At 45.3% G+C, this 24,286-nt stretch overlaps 2 long non-coding RNA genes across 2 annotated transcripts in view; both read right to left on the bottom strand.

Annotated features, from left to right (window-relative positions):
- Window positions 1–24,286, bottom strand: part of LOC144265109 (uncharacterized) — a 59,978-nt gene that overhangs the window by 18,797 nt on the left and 16,895 nt on the right. The window lies entirely within an intron of this gene.
- Window positions 15,983–17,502, bottom strand: LOC144265110 (uncharacterized). The gene is made up of 3 exons (XR_013346181.1): window positions 16,993–17,502; window positions 16,702–16,882; window positions 15,983–16,585 (listed from the first exon to the last, which is right to left on the bottom strand). It is a non-coding gene; the product is annotated as an uncharacterized LOC144265110 (long non-coding RNA).

Raw genomic sequence — 24,286 nt, 5'->3', positions numbered from 1 at the left:
TAAGTTTATGGAGGGGATGGTATGATGGGATAGCCTAATTTTGGCACTTAATTGATCTTTGACTATTAGCGGTAAATATGCCCAATGTCCTGTGATGGGATGTTAGATGGAGTGGGATCTGAGTTACTATAGAGAATTCTTTCCTGGGTGTCTGGCTGGTGAGTCTTGCCCACATGCTCAGGGTTTAGCTGATCACCATATTTGGGGTCGGGAAGGAATTTTCCTCCAGGGCAGATTAGCAGAGGCCCTGGGGGTTTTTCACCTTCCTCTGCAGCATGGAGCACGGGTCACTTGCTGGAGGATTCTCTGCACCTTGAAGTCTTTAAACCATGATTTGAGGACTTCAATAGCTCAGACATAGGTGAGAGGTTTATTGCAGGAGTGGGTGGGTGAGATTCTGTGGCCTGCGTTGTGCGGGGAGTCAGATTAGATGATCATAACGGTGCCTTCTGACCTTAAAGTCTATGACTCTATGACTGCAAGATGGCAGGATTAGTTTACCAGTAGAAGTTGTAAATTAAGGTGGAGGTGGTCTGCATTAACTTAGACCCACTTGTTAGCTGCTTTTCCTGTTGCAGCTGACTATTCTGGTCTCTTAACATGTACATTACACCAGCTTAAACTCCCTTAGCCTTCGAGTGTTGAGTTCAGAGAGAACGTGTTGGTTACACTTTGGTAAATGGCAGTGATTCTCAGTTAGCCACTGAAGAGGCTGGAATCAGGTGTAAATTACACCAACTTAAATTTCCTTAGACTCATTTCTGAATTTGGACCCACATCTCTCAATCTAAATATGAAATCCATGAATCAAAACACTTAAGTCCAAGTTCTGTCTTAACTTATACTCTTGCAACCCCATTGAAATCATTTGGTTATAACTGAGGACAAATTTGGCCATCCGGTTTAAATTTCGTCGTTGAATGTATGAATGTGTGACTCCCACTGATTACAATGGGCACTAAACATATGGAGACAAGGTTCAGAATTTGGCCTGTGGCCAGCATATCTTCAAGTCTTTGCTTTGCCAAGATGACTGGTGCATTTCTAAAACATTTCCCTTTTAAACTTCTAGAGCCACTTCTTTCAAGAAGAGATTTTGCCCTCTGTGCTGCGGTGCTTTTTCAAACACAATTGAAGAAACTGATGGAAAATGAAGAGAATTAGCAAACTGAGTTGATGCTAGGTTCCTGCTCAGGCCAGGCGTCTGACTCTGAACTAAAACAAAGCTAACTTCTGGCTCTGCGATCTGGAGGGCAGTAAACCTACCAGAACTTTTGCATCAAAGGATGAGGACAGGTCTCATCCCTCTGTTGACACATGTGAAAGTAGAATGAATTATATTGAAATTATAATCCATTAAAGAAATGCTACTTGAAAGGTTTGTTGAAATATAGTTGTCAAGAAGAGAAACATTAAGGAGTGTGAGACAATGGGTCCTCAAACTAATTAACTTAGAGCTTCTACTGAGCTAGGAGATTGGTAAACGTTAGTATGCAAATAAGATATGTGTGTATATTTGTCAGTTTCTGCTTTCTTTTGTCTCTTATGTTAGATTGGCTTTGGCTTAGCTGTATAAATAAGTTATCTTGAGCCTCAGAGAGGGCCTCACATCTGGGTGCATTAGCAAAGCGCTTTGCTAATAAACAGAGTGGTCTGACAAATTATGTGAGTCCTGAATCTGACTTTGACACACAGAAAGATTTGCTTATATACCAAAGATTGAGGAGAGTTGTGACCCCTTTTTTCATTACACAAGCACAGATGGTACATCCAGTCTTGCTGTAAATTCCCTGTAATAAGGCACCTTGTGAAAAAATTGGCTTGTGGTTGTTGGTTTTTGTTTGTTCCTCAACCCCAGAGCTAATCTATTCCTCGTTTTATTCCTTACCGTTCAAACTCACTCAGGTAATGAGAAAAAGTAACAGCCCAAACAAATGCTAATTTGAAAAACAACCAAACTTTTGATTTACTACTATTATTAGCATTACAGTAGTGCTTAGAAGCTCCAGCTGAGAGGAAGTTCCCATTAAGCTAGGCATTGTGCAGACATGTAGTGACAGATCATTCCGGCCCCAAAGAACTTACAACCTACACAGACAAGACAGGCAAAGGGTAGGAGAAAGGATGTATTACCATTCTGTTTTGCAAATGAGGAAGTGAGGCACAGAGAAATTAAGTAACTTGCTTAAAGCTACACAGGGAGACTGAGGCAGATCAAGGAACTGAACACAGATCTGTGTTCCAGTCCAGTGTCACAACTGCAAGACCATCCTGCCTCTCCATTTTGATACTATGGGGCAAAATTTTCACATAAAGCATTGTGAAAAGGTGGTGAGATGTAAATGTGACCGACTGACAATTTCCTGCCATGTGCTGAATGAAATTTACTGAATTAAGTTAAACATTATTGAATTAGGTTTAACATCTTTGGGATTCATTGTATTGAAAATGAAGTGTGTGTGTTACTGTGGAATTGTAAGTATTTCCATGGAAAGGTAGGTAGGAGAACAACAAGGGCTGATAAGGCAAATTCACTCAGATTGTAACACCTCCAGAGAAGCCGCCGCCTGGAGAGGTGTGCAAATACTACTTCAGATTGGATACTCTGGGGACCAACAGACAAAGAAATGGTTTTTTGTTAAGTAGGCTGGTTTTAAACTGGCTCAGGGCCTTCTTCCTGATCCAGTAACAGACAGGATGCCTTATCCATGGAGGACACCAATCCATACGGTAGGTTTGGAAGGGCTGGGCCTGCTGAGGCCAGGTAGGACTGTGCGCTCATTCTGAGCTGAAGCCTTGGTAAACTTGTACCCACAGGGAATCCCCCTGGAATGGGGCCTTCAAGGACTGCTCCTGCCAGTTGGAGTGAACTCTGGCAAGCTTATTAGCATGCATGTGGGTTCTTTTATTGTGTTTAATATGTTTTCTCTGTAATGCTTTGTACCTTAAGAATAAAGTAGGCTTTCTTAGAAGAGCTATGTGGTAACTTATAATTGCAGCAATTACTGTTAACTGTCTTTGCAGAGAAATCAAGCAGGTGTCCCTGGGCAACCTGTCTGTGCTGGGGAATAACACAATGAAGGCAGGGAACTGTGCAGCCAGGAGATACCCCAATAAGAAGGGAGAGAGACCCATGTCTGCACCCAAGAGAGGTGATGGCCAGGGGAGCTGGAAGCCTGATAGTGAGCGTCCTTGGAGGGCCACTGAAAGAAAATACAGGAACAGTTGCCCGGAACCGTGACAGTAAATACATACAAAAATTAACTGAAATGTTTAAGATCAGCAACTTGGCCATCTATGCTCAAATCCTGACTTGGTCTTTCACGCATGTGGGGGAAAAGTTGGCCAGGAAGGCAAACATGGGATGCAATTTTCCAGCAAGCTCTTCTGGTGATGATGCTGGAATAGAACACAGAATTCTCAGGGGTAGCAGTTGGGAGGAAGGGGAAATTACGTTACCTGGAAACTGAGGCTGTTTGATATGGACAACACAGATAAACACTAAACCAGGAACCCCAACTGCCACTTTCAGAGAAGCAGTTTTTAGAGCAGAACTGCCCTTTGTGGGCTCAGTCCAAAGTCCATTGAAGTCAATGAGAAGCTTTGCATTGGCTTTAGGTCAGATGGTGAAGACTTATTGGCACACTTGCTCACCTGTCTGGAATCCCTGCTTGACTGCAGTCACTGTGGGGATGTGCTAGTGTTTCAAGCACTCTGATTGGTATGACGAAGCCTATACACAGTCCAAACAGAATGTGGATGCATGTCTAGTGCTATTTTGTAACACAAGTTTTTATGAATCTTAAGTGTCTCTGGTTACAGAGCCTTGCAGTGTCCATTTAGTGCAGAATACTTCTCCGCTTTAGGATTCTAGAACAATCATGGGATTAGGAAATGGACAGAAATTCAAAATACTTGAAGGTGTTCTCTGTTAACCCTTCATGTGGTTTCATTGTAATCCTTGGGGGGATCTTATTTGCAGATGCCTCACTAAGGTGATGTGTTGCCTGAGCAGAATTCTTACTCTTTTGGTAGGATCAGTCTCCCAGTTATGATTGAAACATTTGTAATAGTTCTCATTTAGGAGCTTTGTTCTGTGGCTTAGGTTTATGGGAAGCCAAGGGTAGAAGAGGGACTAAGAGATTGGCATATATACACCTCTGTTCCTTTTATTGGAAACTGTTTTAAGAATGATTTTCTTCTATCATCTCATTCCTAAAACCAACTCCAGAAAATTACTACATTATATTTACTACTAGACTGAAATGCTATGTGGATCAAATATATTGTATATCAATATTACTGTAGTGGGAGTGCTATCTGCTTATTCTGTAATATTGATGCTCTGAGCCCCTGAACCAAAGCACCTCTCTCTGACCTCCACAGTCTTATGCTGTTTAATAAAGTGCCACAGGGCAAATTAATGCAAAGAGTAAAACACTGCATTAAGTAAGCAATAGGTGAATACTTAGGAACCATAATTCTTGTGACAGTAGGTATACAAATGGTTCTGTACCAGAGCTTATCTACTCAGGAGGTTGAGAAATGGATCCCGTATCCAGGGTGTGAAAGTCTGGCTCCAGTGAAGTCAATGGCAAAACTCCCAGTGAGAACACAACAGTTGATCGTCTGTTGACGTTTAGGACTAGGGATATTGGGGCTAGGGGACTGCACATCTTCCTCTTTCCACTGTCTTGCTATATTGTCTTGGCGCTGCTGCTAACTCTTTCAGGTGTATTTAACATAGATAAGTTGTGCTGAACATGAAATTATTTAAGTCTCATTCTTGGTTGCTTGCCAGACAATACATAAGATCCCTACTTCCAGTGTATTTTCCTTCCATGTTGTGGAATAAGTTATGATCAATTCTGCATTATTCTTTGTGTAGCCATTTTTTAAAAAAGTCCATATATGACATTCCCAGCCTCTGAAATATCTTGCCCCACACCAGCAAGTGCCAGCATCTCCATCTATCTGGAGGGCAGGGAAAAGCATGAATCTTTTGTGCCACTTAGATCTACAGGACATTTAAAAAGAGAGAGAGAGATGTGTGTTCCAAATAAGAGAATGGGGCAAAAATGGATTGTTGTGTTTTATATTAGCCTTACTGGTGGTTGCTTAGTAGAGATGCGTCTTCTATGGTTAAAAATACTGAAACCAAATTATTGTTAAAATATATGAAACCCAAAATGTCAGAGCCTAATCCTGAGTTTTTTAAAATCAATCCTTATGCAAACAAAGCTCCCAGTAACGTAAGTGGGAGATCAGAATTATTATAAATCTCATCACCCAAAAGACTTATTCCTTTACCTTCACTTTCTGACAGTAATATATATTTTAGAACTCCTGAACAGCCAAAACCAAACAATGCTCTTTGCCACTGAGGTGGAGGAGGCAGAGTGAATCGCTCAGGAACTAACTTCCTCTTCTGATGAGTATAGTAAAAATACTTAAAGTACAGACTTTAGGACTGGGTCCTATAATAATACACTACGGAAGACCAAATAGAAAATGAACCTCACTCCCACCTGGCTCCCTATAACTTAATACCCTTCCAATGGCCCATCATATTTTCTGGAAGTAATAGATATTCAGGAATTAGGAATGAGAGTTTTGTTTCACTAACAGCTCCTTAAGGGCTAGACTACAATTCTGCAAGCATTCAGAGTGCAGGAGCAGAGGCATTGCTCATAATTACATACTGACATGAATGGTGCTTTTGTGACTATTTCATAGATCCCAGATTCCAAGGCCAGAAGAGATCATTGTGATCATCTAGTCTGACCACCTGTATAACCCAGGCCAGAGAACTTCCCCAAAATAATTTCCAGAGCAGATCTTTCAGAAAAACATCCAATCTTGATTTAAAAATTGTCAGTGATGGAGAATCCACCATGACTCTTGGTAAATTGGTCCAATGGTTAATTACCTTCATTGTCAAAAATGTACACCTTATTTCCAGTCTGAATTTATCTAGCTCAGAGGTTCCCAAACTCGGTTCATGGCTTGTTCAGGGTAAGCCCCTGGCGGGCCGCAAGATGCTTTGTTTACCTGAGCGTCCACAGGTATGGCTGCTCGCAGCTCCCAGTGGCTGTGGTTTGCCGTTCCCGGCCAATGGGAGCTGCGGGAAGCAGTGGTCCAGCCTGCACCGCTTCCCACAGCTCCCATTGGCCAGGAACTGCGAACTGCGGCCACTGGGAGCTGCGAGTGGCCATACCTGCGGATGCTCAGGTAAAGAAAGTGTCTCCTGGCCTGCCAGGGGCTTACCCTGAACAAGCCGCGAACCAAGTTTGGAAACCCCTGCTCTAGCTTTAACCTCCAGCCATTGGATCATATTATACCTTTCTCTACTGCACTGAAGAGCCCATTATTAAATATTTGTTCTCCATGTAGATACTTATAGTCTGTGATCAAGTCACCCCTTAACATTCTCTTTGGTAAGATAAATAGATTGAGCTCTTTAAGTCTATCATTATATGAGCTCTTTGAGTCTAGCACTATTTCTGTCATGCTTTGGGCTGGAGTAACTTTCCAGTATAATGTCCCATTTCTGCAAGTCACTTAAGATACAGTATATCTAACTTCAAGTAGCTGAATAATTGGGACTACTTATGCTTAAAGTTAGGTACATGGTTAAGTACCTTGCTGAATTGGGACCTAAAATACTAAACGTTATGGGCCCTAGCATATCAATTTCTAAGAAGGAATTCTATTTGTGTAATCTGTCTGTAAATGGCCTACTGTTAAAACAGACCCTAGTGCTTATTCCCTGCTTTGAACTCTGCTTCTGATTCCTGGATTGACCCCCGACTCTGAGACTTGGCTAGATTTCTGATTCCTGACTGTGGCTCTGACCTTAGGCCTGGTTCCTGGTTTCTAACTGGCTCTGCCTCCTAGCTTGACTCCGGGCTCTGATTTCAGCTGCAGCCACCCAGCCCTATTCCTGCTCCAGGTCCTACCCCCTAGCCTGGCCACCCACATCTCAGCCATGACAATAACCTCCTATGCAATGACAACCTTTATGACCTGGTCCAGCAGCACTCTTTCAACTGCAGTGCACAACTCCAGCAGAACAGGCCCAACAGTTGGTCTACTCACACCACACTAGTTAGTCCAGATAGCAATGGCCATCTATTTCTCCATTCTGAGGGGAACTATCATGCTGGAGTTCTGCCACTGCAGTTCTGGAGGAGCGCTGCACAGATTTCTATGAAAGGAGCATTCATTATCCTCAAGTTCTCATTGCTTGTCATCCCAGGCCTGCATCACTATCCTGTTTCATGAGACAGTGCTAGTTGGCCAAACCCAGAAGTGTCGCTCCACCAAGTGAAGCTGTTCCAGGATAATGTTCTGCTGAAGTAACTACTTGATTTTATCCACATCCTCCTCTACCTGCATTGCTGCAGAATCACCGTGGCTGTCTCTGAAAATCATCCAAAGCCAAAGACATCCAAAGCTGCATGACCACCATATAGTGAGCAACTTGTTCATATTAATGATGTTCGGGATCATGGTACTCAGCAGTGTTCTCTCCATTCTTACTGACAACAATTTGAAAGTGGCACCTGCTCACAAAAAACAGATTAATTATAGGATGCCAGAAGAGAAATCATGGGAGATGTTGAGTTTGACCCCAAATCCCAGAATTACAGTAAGTTCTGGTAGGCACCCCACAATTCACCTGAGAAAAATCTCAGAGTGCACAGAGCCTAAGGGCAGAATATTGCACCAGGGGATATCTCTCCAGAATGCTGTGCGATTATTTGGGGAAAGTGCAGAGCTGTGTGGATGCAATGATTCACAAGGGAAGTAGCTTAAAGTGGCATAAACAAAGCATTTGGATGCACCCTTTCATTAGTTATAATGTAAAAACATATTCTGAAAAAACTTCCCAGGGTAGATAAGGCCCTAGAAGCAAAAGCATTGCCTACTAAGCAATATTGACATAATTGCATGCTGACTGGGCACAATACAATTTCCATGGTATCTACGTCTCAAAAAAAATTTTTTTTAATGTAATGGCACCCAAGACAATCAGAGAGAGAAAACAGTAATCCATCTACCACAGGACCTTTCATTAAACAACATTCACTTCTTTCACTTTATTTGGTTTGCATAGTGTCTTTGTATTGAATGTTCTCTTTGTGCATAAAGGCATCAACTTACATATGGTAGAAAACTTTGAAATCAGTCCATTATTCAAACAGACATAAAATTGCTAAAAGACTTGGAATACCCAGAGTCAGCATATGCACAGAAATAGGAAATCTAGTATCTGTGGTAGTGAAGCTTCTACCTTTATTATAGGAAGGTAGGTAAATGGGGCTAGCAGTCTGCTATACCCACATGTGATTGGCATTACTCCACTGAAGTCAATGAAGCAATGGCAATCTACATCAGCTGAGGATCTGTCCCATCTATTTATAGAGAGGCTGTGATCCGAGGTTCTTCCCCCTCCAACATATGCCTTAAGGTAGTAGAGGGAAGGGAATAGGAAGGGAATTTCCTGCCCCCATATTGTTGCTGTTATAGGCTCCCCAGCAATCTGGTAAACTATAACAAAAGAGCTTTAAACCTCCCATGCTCTCAGGAGCTGAAAGAGCCCAGTAGCTCAGGATAGCTTTGACACCATAGACAAATCTATCTGGAGTGGCAAGCCCCAGGGACTTCTAAAATGCTTGGGGGCGGGTTTGTTGTTTTTTTTTTCATTATAAATTGCTCAAAACTTACAAAACCTGACATTCAAGTTGATAACCTGACAGATGGCCAAGAGTGCAGGCGCACCAATTTATCAGATCAAATAGGCTCAGCCAGTAATTCAGTGATCCTTACTATCCAGGATAGGGCAGATAAGCAGGAGTATACGATACAACATGTGTGCAGCTTTGAAGTGGTCTTGACAATTCTTCCCTGCTTTAGAGCCTTCCCTTATTAAGTGTCATCCTTGCCTTCCAAAGGGATGTTTTTGCTGTAAAATAACAAGCATATTGTATCCTCTACCAGCTACTGCATTTACATGCAGTCCGTGCTTGCCAGTGTATAGTTGTTTCTTTGTATTTTTTAAAGTATAAAAAAAAAAGGGCCCAATCCTCCGCTGGAGGAAAAAGGCTCCGTTGACTCAATGGTGTTCCTCTGATTTAGACCAGCTGATGATCTGGCCACTAAAAGCTTATTGGGACAAGACACAGCAGTTTACAAGAGGTAACTCCTACCACTTAGACTGAAAGTCCCTGGGATCACACACAACTCTCTTTTTCTTTCTCTAAATCACCATGGACTGTGGAATAAATTCCACGGATGACAGAAGAGGTAAGAAATGGAATTGCTGGCATTACAACTCACACAATTCATTGATTAAGCTTGTTTGATGATAACACTTTCTGGAGTAACAAGGCTGATCTGAAACTATTTTCCCTTGTACAGAAGGTGATAGGATTTCTCAGAGAGTGGTCGGAGGTGGCCCTGACAGGATGGAGTAATAGTGTGAATTATATTGCACATTCCATGGTTTAAACAGTAATTTATTTTGCAAGACATGCATCGTAGATTTAGGAGTGTTTGCCTGGAACATTTAATTTGTAAAGAGGTCAATATTTAAAGAGATTTGTGATAGCAAATACATCCTGCAGGATTCCTTGAAAGTTAATATGTCACATTACCCAATAATGATCTACAGCTGGAGTTGTCACTGGGCATACCATCATGTCTGCTAAAACAAGAAGTTATAGTGGGGTTTAGTGCCCTCAGTGAGAAACTACTTAAAAACTTCTCAGGAAACTACCGTGTATCTTATAATCAAATTTCAGCAGAGCTTAAAGAAACATCTCTATTTGTGAAATCCCAAATGATCCCCTCCGAGCCATAACAGGGGAACAAAATGGTGCAACTAGGACAAAATCAGTTGGGCGATGTTCACTACCACCAATGTGTAGTGATCAACGGTCCCTTCTGTTCAGCTCCATCCTAACAGGCAGTATGGGGGAAATAGGTATTCACAGCAGAGGAGGTGAGGCTATGAAATGTGCAACTGTTCTGTGGCTCCTGTAGGACTCAGCATAAAGATCTGCCCGCAGTAGTGCTACTTTGAACAGCTACATCCTTGATGCCATGTTAACACCACTAAAAGGCTCACATGACAACAGGTGTTGGTGGGACAGTCAACTGTCATACAGCAACTGTGCAAAGCGTGCTGCCTGGACTTGGGAACAGAAAGGGAACGGAACAAGAATCTGATCTCATTTGCACTGATATAAATCCACTGAAATCAGTGGAGTTACTCTAAATGTATATCAGTATAGTAGATTAGAAAGGATTTACAGAATCCTTTGAGTGCCAATGGCCCAAGAGTTGCAGGTTTGTCCTCTGCTAATCCTGAAGATTCTAGGCAGCCAGCCCCTCCCCAGACCACACCTCTTTCAGATCCTTATTCTTACAGACTCTGCTGCCTCCTAGAAGGGGTGGTGCTGCAGACCAGAATGTGCCCACAGCAGCACACCTTTTGAGGTGGGTATTTGCCCTCTGTGCACATTTCTGACTGAAGGGGAAGCTATAACCCTAAATTGTTAGTGGACAGATGAAATTTTGAGGAATTCCCACAATTTTCTGAGTCGTAAAGATACTTTGCTTTTATAATCCCCTTTTCGTAAAGGGGGTTTATATAATTAGATAGAGGGCTTCTGGTTTTATGTAATATTTGCAGCAGATTTGGGTCACCTCAGTTCTGCAAATACAAAGGAGATTAGCCTGGTGAATTAGAAAAGTAATTCTGGAGTCTAAAAAGATTTTAGTTGAGGTGCCCAGCATCCCCACTGCAGTCTCCCCTAAAATGACCTCTCAGCAGATCCCAGAATTTCACAGTAGAAACCTTTAAGCGATTATGACAAATTCTTGAAATGAAAGATGGATCAAATTGGTTTTAAATTTCAAACACCTCTGACTGTGAGGAATGGCTGCAGTAAATCTGAAATGTTCCTTTTCTAAAAAAAAAACCCCAGACAAAATATGAAAATATATCAAAGGTAACAAATTCTCCTCGCACTTTAATGAGGCTTCATGAATTTGCAACCCTTTCAGCCATTTTCAGATGTGGGAGTAGTTTCTGCTGTGATTCTTTTGTAAATGCCATGTTTTTGTGGATGATAAATGTGTTGCTAAGAACCTACAGATTCCAATGCACAGAGAGAGAGGGGACTTGCTGTGACTTTCTAGAATATCATGATGATCCTATTGCAAACGCTTACTGTGCCACTCAAATCTTCTTCTTAGTGGATCTTGCTACCACGGGGTATTGTGATAGCAATAGGCCGACAAGGGTTTGTCACCTAATCGACCACCTATGAGCCTGCTAATGCCTTATAGTAACAGGATTTGAGAATTTCAACATCTACCAGGTCACCTTCCAGGCAAGGTCAGAGGATAAAAAGGCCAAAGAAAGGATCAGATTGAAGAGGGAGGTCTGGAATAAATCAAAGGTCTGACAGTTTTCAAGGTAATGATTTTTTGAAATTTAAGAAGACTAACCATTATGTATCAGTATAACTAAACAGCATGAAACATTTAGCTAACTGATGGAATAATGGTGCTTGTATATTGTCAAATGCTGTAGGACGAGAAGAGAGAGAAAATGGAGTGTAAGCATTCAGCAGCACCCCATTTTATAAGCTTTTCAATAGTTTAAAGAAAGGGCCAAATCGTATTTTCATGAAACTCCTTAGATTTCAATGAGGTTGGAGGAGTGTTATTGAGAACAAAATTTGACCCACTGTATCAAGTCTTATGCCACAAAGACCTACTTATCGTTGAAGCATGTCTTCAAAGTACTTGAAAAAACAATTTCTGTTCTCTTCTTGCAACTCCTTTTGTCCTTGTGTCTAAGGGTTGCCATTCTCCACCTCACTACAGAGTTCTGTGTGCTGCGGTGCTATACAAATACCTGTTGTTTGTATTGGCTTTGTAGAAATTTATATTTCAGTGCAGTGGGATAGCTGGGGATCTATAATTATTCTTCTTTATGCTGTTAAATCTTTATATCTTTTGTCCCTCAGTGGGACTACTAATGTGCTTAAGTACATCGCGGGATCAGTCCTGCAGCGCATAGTACAATGGGGCCCCAACCTGGTTGAAGCCTGTAGTCATTATCTCCATATGTATTATACATTTTATACTTAATATAAAGGCAACTGTAGAAAATACTAATCCTGTGGATTTTTTAGGCTGTTTTATGTTTTTAAAAGGCCTCCTGTCCCAACATATTTCATTCCCTTCCTTCCTTCACCCTCTTACCTTTTTTGTCACTTCTGCCCCATATCCGCATTTTCTTTCCCCATTTTCTGCTGATGCTCTTCCTAGACTTGACTTCATCCTGCACACTATTTTGTTTTATAGTAAAACTGAGAATTCTGGCTGCTGAAAGCTTTGCCTTCCTTCCTTCCTTCTTTTTTTTCTGTTGGGATGGCTAATAAACAGTAGTAACTAATGTAAAAGGACAGGATCCTCCCGGGACTGACATAAATTTAACTAATGTATCAAGAAGAAACAGCAGCAGCATTAAGGGGAAGTATTTAATCCCTGTCTTCCTGTGTGAACCTCAAAAACAAAAAAAGGCACACACACTAAAATCAATGATTTGCAAAAGGCAAGTCTACGCTACAAAATTATGTCGACCTAAGTTATATCGACGTACAGCCGCCACAGTAATTACATCACTTTTGCATGTCCGCACTACGCTCCTTGTGTCAGCGGTGCATGTCCTCACTAGCAGCGCATATATCAATGCAGAGAAAGCAGTCCACTGTGGGTAGCTATCCTGCTGTGCAACTTTCCACCATTTAGTGCTGGGTGTTTTGGGAAGGGTTTGCAAGCCTCTTGTGGGCAAACATGTCACGCAAGGGTGACTGAGAACATGATTTCAGTGTCCCATGATGCAGTTTTCTCCTGCCCATAATTTTATCTACAGCCCATGTTTTGCGCCTCTTTTTAAAACCCCTTAAACCTGTGCACCTGCCATCTCCGTGAGAAGCATGTATCCTGCACAGCTCTGCACTACTGTGATGAGCACTGGAAGTGCAACGTGACTGATCCTGCAGTATTTGCGGAGCCGTAGGGAACAAGACAATTCCTTGGAGGCTAGCTTGTTGTGGGACATAGAAAGAAACAATGCAGTTATTGTTGGCCTTCATGGAGCAGCTGCAGAGGGTGGAGTGCCGGTTCTAAGCCCGAGAAACAAGCACTGAATGGTGGGATCGCATTGCTATGCAGGTCTGGGATGATGAGCAGTGGCTGCAGAACTTTTGGATGTTCAAGGCCACATTTCCAGAAGTGTGTGCAAAGTTTGCCCCAGCCCTTCGGCGCAGCATCACCAAAATGAGAGCTGCACTGACAGTGGAGAAGCGAGTGGAGATCACTCTGTGGAAGCTTGCAACACCGGATTGCTACTGGTCAGTCAGGAATCAATTTGTAATTGGGAAATCCACTGTAGTGGCTGTTGCGATGCAAATGTGCATTACCATTAATCATGTCCTGATATGAAGGACTGTGACTCTTGACAATAATACAGGACATAGTGGATGGTTTTGCAGCAATGGGGGTCCTGAACTGCAGGGGAGTGATAGATAACATGCATATTCCTCTTTTGGCACCAGACCACCTTGCCACAGAATACATCAACCAAACGGGCTACTGTTCTATGGTTCTACAAGTGCTGGTGGATCACTGGGGATGCTTCATGGACATGAATGTTGGCTAGTCAGGAAAGGTGCGTGACGCTCACATCTTTAAGAATACAAGACTGTTCAGAAAACTACAAGCAGAGACTTTCTTTCCCAACTGGTGAACTGCCATTGGGAATGTTGAAATGCCAACAGTGATCCAGGGGGACCAAGCCTATCTTGCGCTCCTGGCTCTTGAAGCTGTATGTCAGCCAGCATGGGTGGTGCATAATGGAGGCTGGGGGAGGCTAAGCCTACCCAAACCTCCACTAATGCTCCTCACTCCGGGGCTGGGCCACAGCAGAGCTCAGAGTTCCTTTGGACAGCTGGGACTTGGGGCGGGCTGGGGCTCAGGGCGACTCGGGCGGGGTGGAACTCGGGGAGGCTTGGCCAGGGGGGCCAAGGCCAACTCAGCGTGGATCGGGCAGGCCAGGGCTCAGGGCAGCTCTGGTGGGTGGGTTGGTGCACAGGGTGGCTCGGGCGGGCAGGCTGGGGCTAGGGGTTGCTCAGCCGGGCTAGCTGGGGATTCTCCGGCCACGGTGTGAGGAGGGGCAGGGAGGATGGGTCCTCAGGCAGAAGGGGCAGGGCGGGGGCTAGCCTCCTTGAATGGGGGTTCACGCCCCGCCCATGCCAGCCACATTGGCAGCATTGAGGAAAGATTCAACTACTGGCTCAGCAGGTGCAGAATGACAGCTGAATGCACTTTTGGTAGATTGAAGGGATGCTGGAATTGTTTACTCATGAGACTGGCTCTCAGTGAAAAAAATCCCAGTGTTTATCCTGCATAATATCTGTGAAGCAAAGGGGGAAAAGTTGCAGCTGGGCTGGAGGTAGAGCGGCTGTTCGCTGAGTTTGAACAGCCAGACGCTAGGGCTATTAGAAGAGCTCAAAGTGGAACTATCTGGCTCAGGCAGGCTTTGAAAGAGCACTTTAACAGTGTGCCACACTAATGCATTGTGGTGTACTGTGCTCTACTTGGCCCTGGTGTTTTGGGGCCTTTAGGAATTGTGTGGTGCTCTGGTGTACATCATTGCATATAACACTGTCAATGCACCCAGACCCACTGACAGCAATTCTGGGCCCCAGGGCAGAACAGTCAATGGGCTCCCGCATGTGCCCAGCGAGCTGCCAGCTGCGCTGCTGGGTGCACTCTTCTGGCATGGCCAGGGCTTCCACATGCCCGCCTGGCTGCCTTTGCTGCCACCAGTACCACCCCGCCCACGCTGAGGAGCACAGGCGCTGACTTCCACATTTCCCCCTGCTCAGTCCTAGGCCCCTTCCCCCAATGCCCCACTCCCGCCCAACCTCTTCCTACTCCTGTTCCGCCCCCTCCTCCGAGGGCACCCCATATACAACTGGTGCCTTCCCATAGTGGGGGGCACAATCTAAAGGGCAGGTCACGTGCCCCCTCAATGCTGGCAATGTGGCTGGCATGGGCGGCGCCTGAACCCCCATTCGAGGAGGCTAGCTCTCTGCCCTGCTTCTTCTGCCTGAGGCCCCACCCGCTCTGCCCCTCCTCCCTTGCCAGGGCCAGAGGAGCCCCAAGCCCCAGACCGCAGCCAGAGCATCCCCAGCCAGCCCAGCTAAGCAGCCCCGAGGCCTGGCCTGCCTGCCCAAGCTGCCCTGCGCACCAACCTGCCCGTCAGAGCTGCCCTGAGCCCTGGCCTGCCCTGAGTTGGCCTTGGCCCACCTGCCCGAGCCATCCTGAACCCAAGTCCTGGCCTGGGCCGCCACGCAGGACTGCCAGCAGCGTCTCAATGGCTAGAAAGGGCTGGTCCCGTCCCTTCCACTCCTGGCACCTGTGCCAGGCATCGCTCAGGCCCCGCCTCTGCACCGCCTCTTCCCACCCCCTGCTCTTCACCCCCCAGCACCTCTGGAACTCTGCCAAACAGCTGTTGGGGACAAGCTGATCAGTGGATGGCAGGAGGTGTGGGGGAGGAGGAGCCCGCCAGTGGGTGATCCTATGCTTAGGAGCCCTGTGGCCCGCCCAGTCGATTTAAAAGGGCCCTGGGCTCCCAGCCTCCACCGCTGCTACTGGCCCCTGGACAATTGCCCCATTTGCCCTCCCCTCCCCCTGTCGGCAGGCCTGAATGCACCTATTAATTTTGTGGTGCTTGTTATACATTTATGATTGTAACACTGTGTTTGTCACTGATTCTATGAATTGTGTCACACTGTACAGCCACATGTAAATCGGTGCTTTCAGAACTACTAGGCACTCTGCAGCATACGTTGTGAACTAATAATAATTATTTTCCAAATAGTAGAATTTTATTCAGTAACAAAATCAGTGCAAAAAAAAAATCTGAGACATTTAAAAGCAAATATATAAAAAAATAATAAATTAGTGGGAAAGAACTTAAAGGGAAATAATTAATGTTCATTTTAGTTACACATACAGCTACTATGGCTCTCTCAGGTCAGTGTATGTGAAGCTGTGATTGTCCTTAGTGTCTCCCATTAGGTAGGGGTAAGGATGCAGCCCCATATGCCATGTGGAATGTTGAGGGTTGGGTGTTGGGAGGTGCTGCAGTGGAGCTTTCCATTGACCGCAAGGGGAGGTGAGCACGTGATTATTGAACCTGTGGGTCCACAAGAGGCTGCAGTATTGGAGTTTGCTGCCAGAGAAACCTCATTATGTCCTGGTGCATCTCCCTCTTCTTTATCTGCTGGGGTTCCTGAGTCTTTCTCCTACTTGCTATTTCCTTCTCCAGGCTGCAGTGTTCACCCTCCAGGGCCTGTGCTCACAGTCTGATGCAGCACTGGCTTGTAGGATCTCCCTGAACATGTCATCCCGCGTCCTCTTCTTAATCCTCCTTATCTGACTCAGGCATTCCACAGGGTTGGAGGGGGAACCTTTTTAGGCCACACAGCAGAAGCTGCAGATAAAGCACCCAGAGGTACCATTGTCAGTATAGTCACAATGGAAAGCCAAAGTTAAGATTCAGAACTCCATTCCCTTGCTCCCCTAAAGTTTTTAACAAGAGATACTTACTGACACTTGTGCTTGCGCATGGTGCTACTCACAGCACCAGCCGTGGTGAGTCAGAGCCACCAGGGTAAGGGAGATGAGGAGAGAATAGCTCAGTTGCATGAAACGATGAGTAAAGGGCAGTGGCACTGAACACTGGCACCATTTTCCACAGGCAGTGGTGATTTTAGCTGATCTCTCACTCCTGAGGGTAACAAAGACAAAGAGAGAATAGCTGCTGCTATCATCCCGAAGCCATGTACTGCAATGGCGCCTGCAGAATTTATCTCCAAATGGTGTGGGAAAGTGTCTTACCATGGAGGAAGAAATAAGGCTGCCGTCCCTAGAAACCTTCAGGAGAGGGTTGCGGAATATCTCCAGGAAAGCGTTGTTGAGATCTCTCAGGAGAATTCATTGGACATCCCTGTGTGCACAAAGAAAGTGATCCGCTTCTCCTCCTCCCCGCATACTTCTACAGGGGAATCAAAAGCAGATAATGCTCGCTCTCTTTGTCGTACTGCTACCTCTTTTAGTATGAGTAAATTAATGAAAGGTCAGTAGCTGTGTCCTGTTACATTGGGGGCGCCATCTGTGCATCATTGTAATGGGAAACACAATTACACACTTACCCAAGGTTCCTTCCCTGGCATTGGACTCACCCATGCTCAACTGCTGGGACTGACTGAACTGCAATGGAGTCTCAAACAGGTCCTGGCTCGCAGCATAGCTGGATCTCCCCAGTCGCATGTCCCTCCTCCTCCTCCTCTTCCTTCTCTACCTCCTTGTTCTTGCTGTTTGCACCAGAGGCCTCAAAAGTATCCACAGTGGTCTATGGGATGGTAGTGGGGTCTCTGTCAAGGATGGCATGCAGCTCTTTGTAAAGTGCAAGGTCTGCAGCGTGGCCCCCAATTGGTTGTTGCCCTCCTTGGCTCCTGATATGTCTGACACAGTTCCTTTGCTTTCAAGCGGCACTGCTGCTGGTCCCTGTCATTGCCATTCTCCTGCATCCCCCGTGCAATCCGCTTGTAGATGTCTACATTTCTATGGCTGGTCTGTAGCGCAGCCTCTTTTCCTCACAGGCCCAGGAGATCCAATATCTCCTGTCTCTCCAAGCTGAAGCACGTCTGGAATGTGCAGCTGGCCTGGTCAGCTGGGCAGTTGCACACAACAGGAGAGAACTGCGAGGTGTGCTTGCCAAGCTGGAAAATCAGGAAAAGGCATTTCAAAAATTTGCTGGGCTTTAAGGGGAGGGGAGCCTGCTGGTCTCCAGGATCCTGGGAAATGGAGCTCACAATTGTGACCAGAGCAATCAGTGTTTGGGCATTGTGGGACAGCTGTTGGAGGACTGTAAGGGTCAACATAAGTAATGCAGTGTCTACACTTGCACTGTGTTGACCTCAGTACATCTACCATGGCTCAACACTGCTTGGGGAGGTGGTGTTACTGCTTTGCCGTAATCGGGTACTTACACTGGGAGAAGATAAATTTAAGTTAGACACATGCACAACTAGGTCAATGCAAACTGGCTTACATCAACCTAATTTTGTAGAGTAGACCAGCCTAAGATGTGAGTTGCTAGAACCAAAACTTTTAATTAAGTGAACAATCCATGCTTCTGAATTTGTGATTCAGTTATGACTGGATACACACAGTACAAATAAACCCGTGTTGTTTAATCAGCACAGCTATATGCTTGGAGTTCTAGAGGACGATGTTTGCTTGGCAACAAGTTGGGTATTTTTACCAGTGAAAGTGAATGTAGATCTCTGGTTGTTTATCTTCCAGATTATCCCTTTATGTAAACTGAGTTGTGTACATCCACCATATTATGGGCTAGTTGGGGGTAGGGTGGTGGTAGGAAACTCTAGCATAAAATAAACATCAAAACTATGGGGTACCATGATTTCTCTGTTCTTGTGTACTGCAGAGCATGGAGAACTTAAAGGGGACTTGCTTATCCCCTTTTTTGCTTTTTTACGTTGTATAAAGATGACCTAAAAATGTTAGGGCGTTGGGATGGGGATGGAGTGGGGGGTTTTTTAACTTCAAAAGATCAGGAATATAAAAATGTATCTCCTGTAGTTTTGTTGGATGAGCAATCAGAAGGATAAGGGATTTGTACAGTGAGTTCTTACTACCTTAACTGAAGCGCTGAGGATGGTGAATCTTTAACAAAAGCTTTTTATTCACAATGTTAATTAATGATTAAAGATAAACAGGTGTTAGGAAAAAACAAAAAAACTGTGTGTTAAACAATCTGCCTAAAGATTCCATCCCTTCTCTATAACTCAATTTTTACTTTCTTGGTCCTTACAATATCACCATTTCACTAGTTCTCCAGTCATAGCCCTGGTCTACACTAGGAGTTGAGGTCGAACTTAGCAGCGTTAAATTGATTTAACCCTGTACCCGTCCACACGACGAAGCCCTTTTTTTTTTTTTACTTAAAGGGCTCTTAAAATCCATTTCCTTACTCCACCCCTGACAAGGGGATTAGAGCTTAAATCGGCCTTGCTGGGTCGAATTTGGGGTACTGTGGACGCAATTAGACGGTATTGGCCTCCGGGAGCTATCCCAGAGTGCTCCATTGTGACCGCTCTGGACAGCACTCAACTCAGATGCACTGGCCAGGTAGAGAGGAAAGGGCCCGGAAACTTTTGAATTTCAATTTCCTGTTTGGCCAGTGTGGCAAGCTGCAGGTGACCAAGCAGAGCCCATCAGCAGAGGTGACCATGATGGAGTTCCAGAATCGCAGAAGAGCTCCAGCATGGACCGAACAGGAGGTACGGGATCTGATCGCTGTGTGGGGAGAGGAATCTGTGCTATCAGAACTACGTTCCAGTTTTCGAAATGCCAAAACATTTGTCAAAATCTCCCAGGGCATGAAGGACAGAGGCCATAACAGGGACCCAAAGCAGTGCCAGGTGAAACTTAAGGAGCTGAGGCAAGCCTACCAGAAAACCAGAGAGGCGAACGGCCGCTTCAGGTCAGAGCCCAAAACAAGCCGCTTCTATGATGAGCTGCATGCCATTTTAGGGGGTTCAGCCACCACTACCCCAGCCGCGTTGTTTGACTCCTTCAATGGAGATGGAGGCAACATGGAAGCAGGTTTTGGCGATGAGGAAGATGATGATAATGAGGTTGTAGATAGCTCACAGCAAGCAAGTGGAGAAACTGGTTTTCCCAACAGCCAGGAACTGTTTCTCACCCTGGACCTGGAGCCAGTACCCCCCGAACCCACCCAAGGCTGCCTCCCAGACCCGCCAGGCAGAGAAGGGACCTCTGGTGAGTGTACTTTTTAAAATACTATACATGGTTTAAAAGCAAGCATGTTTAATGATTAATTTGCCCTGGCATTCGCGGCTCTCCTGGATGTACTTCCAAAGCCTTTGCAAAAGGTTTCTGGGAAGGGCAGCCTTATTCCATCCATCGTGGTAGGACACTTTACCACGCCAGGACAGTAGCACGTACTTGGGAATCACTGTAGAACAAAGCATTGCAGTGTATGTTTGCTGGCATTCAAACAACATCTGTTCTTTATCTCTCTGTGTTATCCTCAGGAGAGTGATATCATTCATGGTCACCTGGTTGAAATAGGGTACTTTTCTTAAGGGGACATTCAGAGGTGCCTGTTCCTGCTGGGCTGTTTGCCTGTGGCTGAACAGAAATGTTTCCCACTGTTAGCGACGGAGAGGGGGGAGGGGCTAGCCACGCGCTGGAGGGAGGCAAAATGCGACCTTGAAACGAAAGCACATGTGCTATCTATGTAATGTTAACAGCAAGCTTTACCATGAAAGAGTGTACCCATTGTTCTAGAAAATGTGTCTTTTTAAATACCACTGTCCTTTTTTTTTCTCCACCAGCTGCATGTGTTTCAAGGATAACAGGATCTTCTCCTTCCCAGAGGCTAGCGAAGATTAGAAGGCGAAAAAAACGCACTCGCGATGAAATGTTCTCTGACCTCATGCTGTCCTCCCACACTGACAGAGCACAGACGAATGCATGGAGGCAGACAATGTCAGAGTGCAGGAAAGCACAAAATGACTGGGAGGAGAGGTGGCGGGCTGAAGAGAGGGCTGAAGCTGAAAGGTGGCGGCAGCGTGATGAGAGGAGGCAGGATTCAATGCTGAGGCTGCTGGAGGATCAAACTAATATGCTCCAGCATATGGTTGAGCTGCAGGAAAGGCAGCAGGAGCACAGACCACCGCTACAGTCCCTGTGTAACCAACTGCCCTCCTCCCCAAGTTCCGTAGCCTCCTCACCCAGATGCCCAAGAACGTGGTGGGGGGGCCTCCAGCCACCCAGCCACTCCACCCCAGAGGATTGCCCAAGCAACAGAAGGCTGGCATTCAATAAGTTTTAAACTTTTAAAGTGCTGTGTGGCCTTGTCCTTCCTCCTCCACCACCCCTCCTGGGCTACCTTGGTAGTTATCCCACTATTTGTGTGATGAATTAATAAAGAATGAATGAATGTGAAGCAACAATGACTTTATTGCCTCTGCAAGCAGTGATCAAAGGGAGGAGGGGAGGGTGGTTAGCTTACAGAGAAGCAGAGTGAACCAAGGGTCAGGGGGTTTCATCAAGGAGAAACAAACAGAACTTTCACACCGTAGCCTGGCCAGTCATGAAACTGGTTTTCAAAGCTTCTCTGATGCGCACCGCGCCCTCCTGTGCTCTTCTAAGTGCCCTGGTGTCTGGCTGTGTGTAACCAGCAGCCAGGTGATTTGCCTCAACCTCCCACCCCGCCATAAACGTCTCCCCCTTACTCTCTCAGATATTGTGGAGCACACAGCAAGCAGTAAAAACAGTGGGAATATTGGTTTCGCTGAGGTCTAACCGAGTCAGTAAACTGCACCAGCGCGCTTTTAAATGTCCAAGTGCACATTCTACCACCATTCTGCACTTGCTCAGCCTGTAGTTGAACAGCTCCTGACTATTGTCCAGGCTGCCTGTGTATAGCTTCATGAGCCATGGCATTAAGGGGTAGGCTGGGTCCCCAACGATAACTATAGGCATTTCAACATCCCCAACGCTTATTTTCTGGTCTGGGAATAAAGTCCCTTCCTGCAGCTTTTGAAACAGACCAGAGTTGCTGAAGATGTGAGCATCATGTACCTTTACTGGCCATCCCACGTTGATGTTGGTGAAACGTCCCTTGTGATCCACTAGTGCTTGCAGCACTATTGAAAAGTACCCTTTGTGGTTTATGTACTCGCCGGCTTGGTGCTCCGGTGCCAAGATAGGGATATGGGTTCCGTCTATGGCCCCACCACAGTTAGGGAATCCCATTGCAGCAAAGCCATCCACTATGACCTGCACATTTCCCAGGGTCACTACCCTCGATATCAGCAGATCTTTGATTGCGTTGGCTATTGCATCACAGCAGCCCCCACAGTAGATTTGCCCACTCCAAATTGATTCCCGACTGACCGGTAGCTGTCTGGCGTTGCAAGCTTCCACAGGGCTATTGCCACTCGCTTCTCAACTGTGAGGGCTGCTCTCATCTTGGTATTTTTGCGCTTCAGGGCAGGGGAAAGCAAGTCACAAAGTTCCATGAAAGTACCCTTACGCATGCAAAAGTTTCGCAGCCACTGGGAATCATCCCAGACCTGCAACACTATGCGATCCCACCAGTCTGTGCTTGTTTCCCGAGCCCAGAATCGGCGTTCCACCGCATGAACCTGCCCCATTAGTACCATGATGCCCACATTGCAAGGGCCCATGCTTTGAGAGAAGTCTGTGTCCATGTCCTCATCACTCTCGTCACCGCGCTGATGTCGCCTTCTCACCCGGTTTCGCTTTTCCAAGTTTTGGTGCTGCATATACTGCTGGATAATGCGTGTGGTGTTTCAAGTGCTCCTAATTGCCAAAGTGATCTGAGCGGGCTCCATGCTTGCCGTGGTATGGCGTCTGCACAGAAAAAAGGCGCGGAACGATTGTCTGCCGTTGCCCTGACGGAGGGAGGGGCGACTGATGACATGGCTTACAGGGTTGGCTTACAGGGAATTAAAATAAAAAAAGGGGGTGGCTTTGCGAGAAACAGAATGGCCCCCTCAAGGATAGAACTCAAAACCTCAAGGACACAACTCAAAACTGGGTTTAGCAGGCCACTGATTTCATGGAGGGAGGGAGGAGAAAATGAATACAAAACAAATCTTGACTATTTCTTGTTTTGAGCCACTTCGTCTCTCTTTATACATCTTGCTGGCAGCAGACTGTGCAGTATGACCGCTAGCCATCGTCATCTCCTGGGTGCTCGGCAGAAGACAGTGCAGTATGACTGCTGGCCATCATCTTCTGCTGGCTGTTGATTAAAAGACAGTGCACTGCCGGTAGGACTCAGTCGCCATGAGACGAAACTTAAAAGGGAAATGACCAGGCTGAGTCACTCAGGCGGGCTCCATGCTTGCTGTGGTATGGCGTCTGCACAGGTAACTCAAGAAAAAAGGCACAAAACGATTGTCTGTCCTTGCTTTCACGGAGGGAGGGAGGGAACGGGGGCCTGATAATATGTACCCAGAACCACCCGCGACAATGTTTTAGCCCCATCAGGCACTGGGATTTCTACCCAGAATTCAAATGGGCGGTGGAGACTGCGGGAACTGTGGGATAGCTACCCACAGTGCAATGCTCTGGAAGTCGATGGTTGCCTCGGTACTGTGGACACACTCCGCCGACTACATGCACTTAGAGTATTTGTGTGGGGATATACACAATCGACTGTATAAAAACGCTTTCTACAAAACCGACTTCTATAAATTCGACTTAATTTCGTAGTGTAGACATACCCATAGAGTCTTCCAGCCTAGGATCTGAATTTCTGAGGTAAAGTAAAACAAAGAAAAAAAACCCAAAGCAGAATTTAAAATAATTTTTGGGGCTTCTATATATGTAACAAAGAAGCAAAAAATGATTGAAACCCAATTTTCTTTTTCCCTTGCTGGTCACCTTTAAGAAAGATGGACAGTCTCAATCTTGTATCAGAACTGAACTTTGCTGAGAAACTTCATTCCATTTTGTATTAGAACAGAGTATATGGGAATGGTAACCGTATAACAATACGTGGATGGAAGATAAAAAGGTAAATATTATACTGTTTGTGATGTGTGAAAGGAATACCCATTTATAGCTTGTCTCATTGTTAGACCAGATCTCCTGAAAGGAACTGCATTTATTCTTCACTAATAATATAAAGCAGAGCAAATAATCTAATTGATAAGAACATTTTTAAGAACTTTTTCTTTGTTTTTAACTGTCTGGCACAGATACGGCCATGTGGCTAACTTTTCACTTGTATACAGAGACAAAGTAAAAGTTTGAGTCAAGGCTCTTAACTAACCTGTGTTTCAATGTCATGCATCAGCCTGTTACTTAAATACTATTACCACATCTTTGTTATTGCAGTAAACGGCTGAGGTCATTTCTGAAGTATCTGCTGCATATATGGAATGAAGTCCTCACTTACACACACCCGAACCTTGGAATCAATGTCATTGGCTTTAATGAGGCCAGCATTTCTCCCATAGGATACTGAATCAATGTTTCATTTTTACTGAGTTTTCTGAAATACACAGTGTATCAGTGGACATGGTCTGATAAAGAGATTGAG

This window comes from Eretmochelys imbricata, chromosome 5, assembly GCF_965152235.1.
Source record: "Eretmochelys imbricata isolate rEreImb1 chromosome 5, rEreImb1.hap1, whole genome shotgun sequence".
NCBI classification, from domain to species: domain Eukaryota; kingdom Metazoa; phylum Chordata; order Testudines; family Cheloniidae; genus Eretmochelys; species Eretmochelys imbricata.
The sequence above is the reverse complement of the archived record's forward strand: the minus strand, read 5'-3'. Positions and strand labels throughout refer to the sequence as shown.